Consider the following 13,953-nt stretch of genomic DNA (forward strand, 5'->3'; position numbering starts at 1 on the left):
ATCTGTGGGGCCATTCATACTTCAGAATTCCAGAGGAAAGCAAAACGAAGACATCAGATGGAACTCCATCCTTCCTTGCTTCCTCCTCTTCATCCCCATTTCCTTACGTCTGTAAGTGCTTCCTGAGAGCGCCCCATGTCCCACAATGAGTCCCTGACACGGGAACCCTTACTTTGGGTTCTGAATTTTGGGAGAAATGAACTGAGACAAATACAGACAGCCTTCAACAACAGTGGTACAGTGTCTGATTTTTTTTTTTTTATTTTTATTTTACGATGACGCAAAAGCCATATACGGAGGGTAGTGATGGTATTTTGCATTTTGAACTTTGATCTTTTCCCGGGATAGCAGAATACAGTGTGATATTGTTTTGAGATTCTGGGAGTAACAGTGATTATAAGGATATAAATCTGCAGATTGCACCATGTTACTTGGCTATGCAACTTGGTAGGCTAGGTGTATTAAACGCAATTAGTTTTGGAGACGGTCTTGGTTGGCCTTGAATTCAGAGTCTTCCTTCTCAGCTTTCTGAGTTAAAGGATTATAGCAATGCACCACCATGCTGTGTTAGATGCAGCTTTGACTCATGATCTTCTTCTTATTATTATTTTATAAATCATTTATTGAAATGTAACTATTGTAAGTGGGGGACTCTTTGTAGTTTATTCTGATATTGTGCTTCTCTTTGATTGTCTGTCTGTCTTTCTCTCATCTCTCCGTGTGTATCCTCTTCAAACTGTGTGAGGACATCAATTGCCTGCTACAGAGACTATTTCTCCGTACTGTCACAATGGCTGCAGCATCTGGTTAAACGCTTAACACTCACTAAATATCTGTTGAGTGGGGTTGACATCATGAACTGCTCTTAGCTCAGTTCGCACCTTGTATGTCAAGGTTCACACTGAAGGAGAAGACTCTAGGTAGCTCTAGTAAAAAGGGGCTTAATACAGAATTGTCAGACTTAAGCAATCATCACTGGAACAAGAGTAGGTCAAGGGTTGACACTATGAGGCTGACTTCCAAAACAACAGAGGATGGGGGAAACTGTAACTCCGCATGCCATTGGGGTTATGCCCATTTGGATCAGAGCTGCCAGTGGCTACTGAGAATCCTTTCCTGGAGATGTGGAGATGAGTGAAAGGAGGTAAAATTTAAGGAATAGGCAGTTAGACCAAGAGGATACTATGAGCTTATTTTGATACTTAGAAAACAGTGTCCTAAACGACTATTCCAACCTTGAAAACCATCACCAGCTTGCCCAAGCTGTAGGAAGCATTTCTTCACCTCCCGCTAGACTTTCAGGTCTCTTTGTAGTGTATACAATTAGTTGAATCAAATTCATAGAAGAAATATGGCTGCCAGGTATTTGGGGAACACTTTCAAATTTTCTATACAAATGATAGGGTAGCAGTGATGACACGTGGATGTTAGAGCCCCATGTCTCCTCTCCATGAGAAATCTCGATTGCTTTGGTCTGCAAAGGGCTGGTAAAAGGCAAGAAAACTCCTCATTCTCATTCTAAGCACTTACGACCAGTAGGGCATGAGAGCTTCCATTAGGCTGATTCTCCTCAGCTTTCAAAGATGGGTTGCCAAGGTCTTTGTGACTGAGGGGTGGGAATGGATTCCCCAGAGAAAAACTGAATGACAGACACACAAGGAGACCACAAGGTCAGAGATCTTTACCTTTTATGTGGGAGTCAAGGTTTAGGTCTGTTCCTAGAATAGTGGTTCTCAATCTTCAATGCTGTTACTCTTTGATACAGTTCCTCATGTTTTGGTGAATCCCAACCATAAAATTATTCTTGTTGTGACTTTATAACTGTGATTTTACTAGTGCTATGATTCACAATGTAAATGTTTCATATGCAGGTTATCAGATATGTGATCCCCCAAAAGGGTCTTGTACCACAGGTTGAGAACCACTGTCCTAGGGCCTACACAATGCCGAGAATGTTCTCCAAAAACGTGAGGCCTAGTGAGACCCAAGAATTTCCTTACTGCTATCCAAACAAATTACAAGGGAAAATTGGAGACAAGACATAAGTGGGGAGTTCTTTCATAGACTGAAAGTTATCTCAGACTTTTCCAAGATCGTCCTTGTATGTTCAGGAGACTACAATCACCTGCACATCATTCCCTTGTCCCCAATCAGTCACAGATAGGATGGTGTTAAAAAGAAGTCTTTTCTTTAAGCAGCCTCACAACTTCAGCAAGATGACCCACCATTTAGGACTCCCTTTACTTTGTGACAATTGGTACACCCCAGGCAAAGGAAATTAACTTTGTCTTGAGAGTTTCCTGAAGTTGCTCAGCCAGAGGACTAACTACTTGACAAATGTCTCCGCTGTTGGGGCTGGGGAGATGGCTCAGTGGTTAAGAGTGCTTACTGTTTTCGTAGAAGAAGGAGTTTGGTTCCCAGCATCCACACGGTAGCTCACAACCTCCTATATATTTGGTACCAGGGGATTTGATACCCTCTTCTGGCCACATATGGTGGCTATAAACTCATGTAGGCTCATACGCATACACACAAATATTAAAAATTGTAAAAAAATTGCCATTCTCTGTGGTGTCTGTGACCATGTTCATTAAGGTAGAAATTATTTTTGGAGGTCATTAAGGATATTTAGATATTGAGAGTGTGTGACAAAGAAGGCCTTAATAATCTCCAAGAGATTTTCCATGTATGATATTCTTTGTTTCTGTGATTATGGACTCCAAGGAGGCCAAATGTGTGTGCTTATGCATGTGGTAAGAGTAAGAAAACAGACCACAGGGCACGAACAATTTAGTCAAAGGCCACAGGCAACATCCCAAGCAGTATTGAGTACATTTGGTTTTCTCTCTATGCTTGAGTTCCACATCTGGATGGGAGTGGGCTGGGTGGGAGTGGGCTGGATGGGAGTGGGCTGGATGGGAGTGGGCCGGGTGGGAGTGGGCTGGGTGGGAGTGGGCCGGATGGGAGTGGGCCGGATGGGAGTGGGCTGGATGGGAGTGGACTGGGTGGGAGTGGGCTGGGTGGGAGTGGGCTGAATGGGAGTGGGCTGGATGAGAGTGGGCTGAATGGGAGTGGGCTGGGTGGGAGTGGGCTGGGTGGGAGTGGGCTGGATGGGAGTGGGCTGGGTGGGAGTGGGCTGGATGGGAGTGGGCCGGGTGGGAGTGGGCTGGATGAGAGTGGGCTGGTGGTCATCGACCCGAGTTGGCATCGCAAAGTTGACTACTGGTTTCCAACTATTTGAGGTGTTTTCCAAGGATCTCTTATCTTGGAATTTATAATGGTTCTGCCTGGTGCAGAAGTGGCTGGGCATATGTCCAACATCCGCAAAGAGATGAGCAGGCAAGATATATTACAAGAGGAGGAAGGCCAGAGTCTACCACACTTTGCAGAAAAGCTTCTGCTGGAGGTCAGCATGGTATGCTGGGCTCATTCTACCCATGACGGACAAATAGCGTATGCTCCTGAACATGAGACTAGGAGGGAAGCCAGACAGCAGAGTAGGATGTATCTGTGCATTGCTTGGCTTGTGCATGCTTCCAGTGGCTCCAAAGTGCCTCATCTTCCAGCTAACAACATGTGTATGTGTGCTTTCTGAATATATAATGTAGGTAGACATGAAGGTGCTCATGGTATATGTTGATATATTTGTCCACATATGGATAGCCTGCAATGTAAAAGCTGTTGGCACACATATTTATCCACACGTTGGTGCACATCTTGAACAAGCATGAGTGCACATGTATGTGTGCATACGTGCACTGTGTTAGGGCAGGCCTCTTTGCTGGGCTTCGCCTTGGGCTGTTTGCTTCGCAGAGCTGAATTTGGATTTGTCCTCTCTGTTCTAGGTCGATGGCATTGATCTGGGAGGAGTGAAGAATCAATTGTAATTTGGTTGGAGGGCCTGGCGCCAGAGTGTGTAAAGAGTAATTAGTGGGAGAGGAGCTGAGGCGAAGGACTGGGACCACTACCATTGATGGGGACTGCTGGCCCCCGTGCAGAATGGGGCACGGATGTAGAGGAAGTTTGTTCCAAGAAGTCCAAGGGCTCCTTCTCTTAGTATATGGCATCTTCCCAGCCCCCTTTCCTTTACTAGGCTCAGAGCAAAGTTCAGAGAGGATTTCCCCACATGGAGTGCTGGAGACTGAAGGCCAAATGCCTTGCCTTTTACCATCTCTCCTTTACAGTGTGTTAATGCAATCTTCTGATGCACAGTCCATGTCTTGCTCCCATGAGCCCCTTACATCATCAATGTGTGTCTGTCATTCAAAGCTTCTGCCTTTTGATAGGTTTTCATTTGCGTTGTCTTGTTTGGACCTTACATCATTAATAGGAAACAAGAAGACAAGTACTATACTTCATCTGTACCAAGGACACAGGAGCAAGCATGCAAGTTGATTTGCCAGAATCTCTGTGGTAGGTTCTTAGCAGCCGTGAGGTTCAAGTCCAGCTCTAAACTCTAGATTATAACAGGCACATTCATGACAGCGATTCTTGAATAAGCTGCAGAGCTTGGGTGTTTCTTAGGGTCTTAATTTATCTGGAAGAATGGTGAGGAAACAGGGAATAATCTAGGTGGCTAGCTATCCTGGCAGTTCTGCATCAAGCTGCTATAAATCTGAGTCATAGAGAGGTTTGCAGAGGGCAGGGTTTGAGGTGCAAATACCCCTAACCAAGTTCTAACAAAAATGTTCTGGGGTTTCTCTTCCAAGACCGAGATAGTACCCTGTGTTCTGGCTGTCCTCATGTAGGTGGTCATTAATCCATGTTTGCAGACATAGCATCAGGGAGTGGAAGGCAAGATGGTCATGAAGCAGCAGTGCAAGCTGCAGGCAAAGGGTTGCTAAGAAGGAAGGGTATATGGCGATGTATCCTGTATGACTGTGGGGCGAGAGAAGGATTCTCAGAAGGGAAGGCCTGTCTGAGCTATGGATGAAGAGGGAAGGACAGCATGACAATTCTGAAGCCTACGAAGGTCTGAGGGCTATCGGGAAGTCCTCCTGCCCATCGTTCCTGGCCTCCTTCGGTTTTGTGGCGGCTCCTTTAGACTCTGCTCCTTTGAGCCTTACAGCTTCCTTAAGATGTAGAGGTCCTGACTACACTGGGGAGCAGTGTGAGAGGAGCTGGAGCAGCAGCAGGAGCCACCTTGCGGGGGTTGGTGCCTTCACTGCTCTGCTAATGCTCACAGATTCACGGGCATCGCCACTAAATGCCTGAGATCGCTTTGGCAGCTTGAGAAGCACAGGGAAAGAACTCCGTGCTAATGGGTTCGTCATAGGGGAGGGGAGGGAAGAGGAGGGGCAGCCCGGGGAAGGTTGCCAGGGATTCTGGAGTGTAAAGCATCTGGGGGGGGGGCGTAGGACATTGGGGGAAGTGTACCCTTCACCCACCCTTTCTGTCCTGCGTGCCAGCCACCTCACCATGAGAGGTGTATCGTCTAAAGAGATGGAGTTTGCCCTTGTGTACAGCACGTGGCTGTCTTCTGAGAATTAGCCAACCTCCTTCAGGCACCTGTAGGTCACACTGGAGTGAATGAGCTTTGGAACCAAGAATGGAGTCCAGAGCTCTCATTTCTCTCATGAAATTAGCAAAAGCGTCCCTGGGCTCCGTGCCCTGATCTGTGGAGCATGAGAGACACCTCCTCCAGTTCTTTGAAGCCTCTTGACTATGCTTCTGAGAGCCGTCCTGGGACTTTTGTGTTCTAGGTAATAGGGCTGGACAGTGTGGTGCAAGGCCTGTATCAGGGAAAGGGAAGCGTTGAGGTAATGGTTATAATTGGGAGGAGGATTTTAGGGTGACTTGAAAATTTTCTTTTTAATAGAAAAAAATAGTTTGCCCTCCCTCCCCCAGCAGATGATGGACTGACTAAAGAGGCAGGAGCTACACAGGGATTCATGGGCCTCTTTTGGCCTCTCCTCTACCCACTTCTCTTCTTGATGTGATGTGTCCGTCACAGATGGTTCTCATCTTCATTTGGTTTCCCGTATTTCTGGGTGGTTCTCACTCTGTATGCAGTTACTCATCCATGAGCCAGGCTGCGATGCATAATGGTATATTTTCACATTTGCGGAATGCCTTGCAGCCTTCAGAGAACTTCTATACCAATGATGTCATGCGATGCACATGGCATGCCACCAAGGAGGTAATGCAGCGTCACTTTTAAGAACACGGATTCTGTTGATGGTTGTGCGGGTTCATCTCCGACCACCTGTCTGATTATGGACAGGTGCTTTCATGCAAAGTGGAGGGAATAATAGATCAGTTCTCTTAGGGACTCAGAGACTCGTGTGTGTGTGTGTGTGTGTGTGTGTGTGTGTGTGTGTGTGTGTGTGTGTAGTATTTATAGCAAAGCCAACATGTGGCAAGCTCAACTCCAGTAGGTGCTATTACTGTGACTAATTAGCTCTTTAAAGGGGAAACTGAGGCTCCGATGGGAAGGTGATTTTCCTGGATCACAGAGAGGTAGGCAAGGTTGGTGTGAGAAACCAGGTCTCGCCTGAGTCTTCTAGCCCTGAAATGAAAAGATGCTGTGTCACCAAATTATTTAGTGTGCTTTGCACAGACTGTTCCCCTCCTGAACTGAGAGTTGATGGTGATGGAAATCTGAGGTGTTGCCACCCCCTGTGGAGAGCCTGTTCAGGGCTAGGCCTAACTGGGTACTTTGTGACTCACAACAGCCGTGGGAGGTATATACTTTTGTGGCTTGTTTATAAGCCTCCCTAATCAAAGGGGTTGGATTGGTTCTGATTGCAGACACCCTGGATTTGCAGTAAGGGGGTTCACGCTCCACTTGTGAAGAAATGCCTGGGGCTCTCCTGTCTCTGATACAGAGAGGTCCTGGCCACTGTGCTGAGGAACCTGGAGGACTAGGGGACAGGACACACAGGAGACTGCCCCTTTCTGTCCTTTTCCTCTTTCCTCAGACCAGGAGTCTTTCTGCTTGTACATCTTCCTCATGTCCCCTTACGAAGCTGCACAAAGCAGGAGAGTCTCTTCTCTGTCAATCTCTCCAGGGTGTGAGGGCATGGGAATTTACAGACACAGAACCAAATGTGTGACAGGATACACCTGCATGTGCACACGCAGAGCAATTCGTGTCTCTGCAGCAATTCTATGTATTCCTACAGTTCTCTCTGAGGCCGTATATATGTGTGAAAGTGTGTGGGCGAGCAGGTCTGTATGTGACAGCGCAGCACCTGTCTGCGTGGGTGTTATGAGTGTGTGTGTGTGTGTGTGTGTGTGTGTGTCCCTGGAGTGTGTGGGCTGGGGTGTATGTTGGTAGAGGCTAACGACTGTGGTCTGTGTCGTGCTGATGGTGTGATTGTGAGAGTGTTAGTTTGCTTGGTTTTCTTCTTACATAGCATCTCTTGCAGAAGTGTGTCCGTGCCCCGCCCACCCCCTCCTCAAGGTTTTACAATCCTACTTTACCCACACCCACTGACACGCATGTAACTGCCTACTACGATAGAGGAACATTCAAAAGCGTTCCCGAGGAGTTAACATGTGTGCACACGTGTCCAGTTCCATCGGCTCTCACAGAAATGCCTCTCCTGATCTCTCCTTCTGTGCTGTTTTTGTTTTTATTTTTTACGTCCTCCCTCTTCCTCCTGGGAGTGGTCATCCTTGGCTTGAATACCTGACAAATTCATTTTCAGAGCTTGGCCCTGGCCCAGTAAGGAGGGTTTTTTTCCCCTCCTGGCATGACTAAGTTTCCTTCTAGAAATGTAATTTGTCCTCATTAATCCCACTCCTGTTCCTAGGAGGCTCCTAATGGCGCCACCTGCTGGTGGCTGTTCCCTGGAATCTGTAGGTAGGGAAGATGGGTACCCTATACACTAGAATTAAGATGAAGAACAGGTCAGCCTGGATGTTGGGTACTGTATTGAAAAAGCTGTATTGGTGTGGAAGTATCCTTGAGACAGGGTGGGAAAGGCAAGGGTGCTCTAGGGACACCCATGCTGGGAGTTCTGTTACGGTTGGCCACAGACAACTCCGTGTGCTGTGGTTCAGTGCGTTAGCCTCACGACACCTGAAGGAGTGCCGCGCCTGCCCACAGGGTGTCTGTAGAGCGAGTGGACTTTGTAGCTATGCACATGTGGTGACCGAGGGGATCCTGGGTACCAATCTATGTGCAGAATGTCCAGCACTGGTATGTGAGTGTCTGTCACGTGCTCTGTCACATACACACATGTATGTCCTCTGAACCAGCGCTTGTGGAGTTGTTGCTTTGTGTGTTAATGTGGAGTGTGGGTTGTATGTATTAACATTATATAATAAGAATCTGGCATTTCTGATTATGGCAAATCTTTCACCCTAGAACACAAGCCCCTAGAGTGCCTCCATTTTCTTCTGCAATGTAGATGCCTTGTTTCCAAGCCTCTGACATTGCTTCCTCTTCTCTTCCTGTTCCCTTCACGTTCTTTTAAAAATGCCATCTCTTATGTAGTGGGGATTGTTGACTTTATAGAATCCTATGTTCAGAGGTTTCCTAACTGCTGTCACTTCAGAGTCCAAGTAAAGTTGAACTGGCCCTGGTGTCCTGCCTGTCTGCCAGCAATGGGTTGTCTGCTTGGATGATGGATGGGACACCCCACCCTGAAACCCATCATGGGTTTTGTAGGACTTTTTCTTCAAGGAGCCTCGACAAGTGACAGCGCCTAGGGCAGAGAAAGGCCCCTTCTCCCCACGGTAACATCGCAACCGCCTCCCTAGTGCTGGAATGTCTTGGAGTCTGCTTGGTGCCCCTCGATTAACCTTGGGAAGTTGCCAGGCAAGCAGCGCTAGTGGCAGCCTGCCCCTCTGTCCTTTTCTCCCCACATTCCTTCTTCTATCAGCTCATTGTGCAAGGTTTCCCATGAAACTCTCTTTTCAGAGCCTCAAATGGCCTCCCCTCAATCTCCTACCAGGCAGCTGTGCCCACACAAGTCCACAGGCTTTTACTAAAAAAGTAAAACTTGATTTCCTAGAAAGGGATTGAGTTTCTCTGTCTCTGTTCACCCCCTCTCTTCCTTTTCTTTTTCTCTCCCTTCCTCTCTCCCTCCTCCTTCCTTCCTTCCCTCTCTCTGTCCCTCCCTTTCTCCCTCCTTCTGTATACAGGCACCTACCTTCTTACCTCTCAGGAGTCAGGGCTCTGGATAAAATTCTTCCCTGTTTCCAAATGCATTGTACCACTATTTATCTTTCACTTCATCCTAACCCCAAGAATATCCCTCACATACACCAGTGTGTCTACAGCTAGGCTTTCATGGGTCCAGCAAACTGTCACCTATGTGGATGAGTCTGCACTCTCCTGCTGTCCCTTGTTTCTAATTACCCAGAACAGATATTGCCTATAGGCACGCTTTGGATCTAGCGGTATCCTCTTACATTCAACTGGAGCTGAAACAGTTACATTCCATGGAGCATTCAGAGCCCACACTGTGTCCTCCTTCTGTGGCATCTGATATGTGTTGGGAACATAGCAGTCCTTGAACTGTGAAACTGGACTGGCTTTCTGTTAATGGCTGAATTTGCACCGTCTTCTGAGCAGCCCTGCTGCTGCTAACTGCAAGTTGTGTGAAGGCAAGGACTGTGTGGAAAGGTGGTGCACCACAGGCGCCCTGTGTGCTCTTAGTGTGCAAGCTGCTGAATGGGCATTGCAAATTTCAATGACGGTGACTGAATGATTGGTCACTGACAGAATTCTTAGCATGGCTTTGGGGGCCTAAAAATCTTACTTAAGGATGTCTAGTTGATGGGGAATGAGACTCAGGGCATGCGACTCTGAGGCCAGCAATCTCTCTCTAGACCTCATTTGCCTTGTGTCCAAGCACCATGGAAACTTGTTGCTGTGGTATGTTTTGTCCTGGATGTTTGCCAAGATTAAATCGGGCTCTTTCTCTAGGTTCCACTGACTCTGCAGTCCAGCAAGAGAAGGACAGAGAGGGAGAGAAGGAAGGGACTGAGAAAAGGGACTCATGTTAGAAGGGCCATGGAAGGGGAGCAGGGAGAGAGGAGTAGGAGCAGGCAGGAGGATACTGAGGGGAGGGTTGGCGAAAAGGCTTGGGGGAGAGAGGGACTGCTGCTTCCCTCTGCCCTCTGGCTCCTGTCTGGTGCCCAGCCCCTCCCTTCCTGTCTCCCGCACCTGGTGGAGCTCTGTTCATGCCAAGGCTCTGGGGAGGGGAGGCAATGATATAAAGATGCATTGCATCTACTGGCACTCCCACACAAGGCCCTTCTGTGTGGAGTTGAGAGCTAAACGTGGAAGGGTCCGGGAATGAGAGGTCTGGGGTCGAATGGGTGCCAAAAATAGACCCCTGCAAACTCTCCAGCTGTGGCTTCAGGGCCTTTTCTCCTCTCCCCACCCCCAGCCCGTCCATCTGTGGGTCCACAGCAGAATCACAGACTCCTCCTCACACCATTGCAGGGCCCTCTTTGACTCCCAGCCTCTGTGCCTTTGGTTTCATTGGAACCAAAAGTGACAAGTGACACTGTCTTCTGTGCCCTTGCAGAGGACCAGACCTTATTAGTCATCTCCATAAGCCCTATACTCATCCATTTTATTCTCGTTTACCTAGTCCTTGGTCTTACCCTCCCCAGCTGTCCAGGTTTGTCATTTCCTCAATGACTTCTCTATTCTTAACATGGAGGCTTCTTTGCGTTACAGCTGGCTAGACAGGTCAATCTCTTATTACCTTCACACATTCGCTTGCCACGAACACTTACTGAATGTCCACTCTGAGGTGGACAGTGAGGATGCTCACCATAGGAGCTCCTGCCCCCAACAGCTTACTCCTCAGTAGACTCTTGCTCCCCTCTCTCTCTTTACGGAAGACTGAGCTCAGACCTCAGTCACCTGTACTGTCACATTCTTGGAGCTCTATGGCTGTTTGAGCTTGAGCACTGATGTATGGATGAGGTTTGTTCTTGAAAGGTTCATGTATTGAATCCTGGCCATGACTGGGCACTATTGAGAGCTGGCGGAACCTTTAAGGTAACACATCCGTGAGAGGAACCAGATCATTGAATGAGTTACCTTGGAAGGGACAAAGGTAGTTCTTGCAGGACCCTGGGCTTTCATGATAATGTGTTGACTCGCTCTCTGGCCTCTTGTCTTGCAATGTGACCTTTCACTTCTACTCCGACACTATCCAGAATTAGGTCCTGCAAACCTTCACCCAAAAACCAATTGGGTTTTTAGATTTATATCTCTAAATCAGAGCTAACCAACTCTCTTTTTCAAACAGATTTATTATTATTTTTTATTTATGTGGATGTGTGTATATATGCCATGTGTTTGCTGGTGCCAGAAGACATTGGAAGCGTGTCAGATCCTCTGGAGCTGGAGTTACTGGTGTCTGTGAGCCATCTGATGTGGGTGCTAGAGTTTGGTCTCTAGACGAGCAGTAAGTGCTATTAACTACTGGACCATCTCTCTGGCCCCCAAGTGTCTCATAGCAGGTGGGACTGAAGAGGGAGTAAAAGTGCTTGCCAACAAGCTGATGACCAGAGTTCAAGTTCCAGACTCCATGAGGGTGGGAGAGAATTGACTCTTGAAGGTTGTCCTCTATTTTCCACATGTATGTAGTGGCATGTGCTCATACTCATACACACCACACATATGTGCTCTCAATAATAATAATTAATAATAATAACTACAATAATAACAAAACCACTACCCACATTTGCATATTCTGTTATAGTAACCAAAATGGACCAGGCCTCTATCTTTCTTGTGGTGTTGTATGGAGAGATGCTTATAAGAATTGTTCACATGGTCAGACTCTAGTGTCTGGATGCCAAATGGTTTGCCCCTGCTGTGTTCTCCTTATTGCCTAGTGCAGTGTTGATTGGAGATTAGTGTTCAGGGTCTATTTGGCCACTGGGAAGTTATTTCTGCTGATACTTCTGGAGCCCAAGTCCTTGGTCTCGCTATTGCTGGCACTAACCATGACCTGATGGTTTTACATACTTTTCTGATCCCTGGCTTCCAGAAACCTTTTATTGGTTTCACAATACCAAGTTCTTGAGTCCACTGCCCATTGTACTTCTGGGAAAACTTGTTTGTTATGTTTGAATCCCTCGTCTTGCAATCCTTTAGGGGGAAAACTCCGGATTCCATTTGCTTCCTATACAGTATCACAGGGGAATGGGATTGGGTTATGGAGGAGTCTGTGGATAAGGTACTGCCTGTAACAACGCTCAAGTCTTCTCCTGCAGGCTTCAGTGCCTACCACCTTCTACTTTCCCTTCTCTGGTTGGAAGAAGGATAACTTAAATGATAGGGGATAATCGAAAAACCACAACCTCTTGTAGCCACATCTTGAGCATTCCAGTAGACACTGTATGTTTTGCTGTCTTTTAGACTTCTACATACTAGGGTGTGGAAGTAGCCCATGTCTGCCAGCACCTTACGACCAGATCCTTTAGCCCTAAGCAGCCCAATCACAGAACACCTAGGAGTACCAGAGTCATCCCCAGGGGCCAAGAATTCTTGAACACAGTTCACATAACGCAACCTTTGGCAAGATGAGAAATTATTGAAGGGTGATGGTGACATACTCCGGGGGACTGTCCACAGAGAAGGCTATCACTTATATCCCGAGTTCCGTGGGACAAACATCATGTAGAACAGCAAGCGTTAGTATGGTTGAGGATGCTAGAAACCCAAGTTATAGATGCCGCCCCCTTTCTCTATGGACAGGTAAGAAATGAATACAGCTAGTCTAAAGTTCCAGATATTGCTTTCTACTGCACTGCTACAAACACATGTTTAAGAACTGTTACTTTACGTTCACCATACAAGCACCTATGCTTGGTTGCATGCCTGGTTATACCTGCTGTGCACGTGTGAGGTATGTAAGAGTATCCTATGCATCTGTACTGTGCGCTACAGTCACCAACTCTGTCCAAGATAGAACGAGAACAGCGAAGAAGCAAATGAAATAGATGGGCTTTGAGCAGACCCTCCTCCTGGGCTCTGGGCTCATCTGCATGGCACAGCACAGAGTAGTCCCTTCATGGTCAGGACAGGAATGTTTTGCCTGGACAAGTTAGCACCACCTAACTGGGCTGTGACCTTTAGGGTAATTGCAGGTGAGGAGCAATAGCTGGATAGCTGGAGAAGCTTGAGTCATAATCAAGTTTGAGAATATAGAGAAAAGTTGTCAAGAAGACGAAACCTTGTTTTTGAAGAGGCAAAGACGGACAGGTAGGATAGCTACTCTAATCCGTAGAAAGAACTGACCAGAGCCCAAGAGACAAGTGGACAGTGGAAGAGAAAGAAACCAAACAAAGCCTATGTAGTGTGCTGTTTGCATTTTAGTGAAGTGGACATGCCTTATGAACTGAGGGTTTGAGAACCTTGCAGAACTTTTCTTCAGTGACCTTAAGATTAGAGATTAGAAGTCCAATTTCTTTTATGTTCAGTTCCTCCCCTCCTCCCCCTCTTCTTCCTCCTCTCCCTCCTTTTTTCCCTCTTTTCTTCCTCCCTACCCCTCTTCACCTCCCTCCCCCCCCCTCCCTCCCTCCCTCCCTCCCTCCCTCCCTCCCTCCCTCCCTCCCTCCCTCCCTCCCCCCTTCCTTAGACGGATATAACACTAGTTGGCTTCCAACTAACAGAAATCTACCTGTCTCTGCCTCCCAAGTGCCGGAATTAAAGGCACGCTCCAGCAGGCTTTGATACTAAGTCTTCTAAAACATTCTATCTCTCCTTGTATTTCAAAAAAACAAGGAAGCACCATTGGCTTCTCAAACTGGCTAGTTTTTTTTTTTTTTTTTTTTTTTTTTTTTTTTTTTTTTTTTTGCAAGTGTCAAGGGTACATCCCTGGGACTAAGAAACACTGTAGCAGTTTGAATTAGAATGAGAACATTCTTAGACCCAGATATTGTATGCCAAACCCTTTTGTGATAGTTCATTTTAGGTTATCAGCTCTATTGGCCTAAAGAAGTGGTTTTCAACCTCCCTAATGCTGCAAC

The sequence above is a fragment of the Rattus norvegicus genome, chromosome 8 (assembly GCF_036323735.1).
Source record: "Rattus norvegicus strain BN/NHsdMcwi chromosome 8, GRCr8, whole genome shotgun sequence".
Taxonomy (NCBI): domain Eukaryota; kingdom Metazoa; phylum Chordata; class Mammalia; order Rodentia; family Muridae; genus Rattus; species Rattus norvegicus.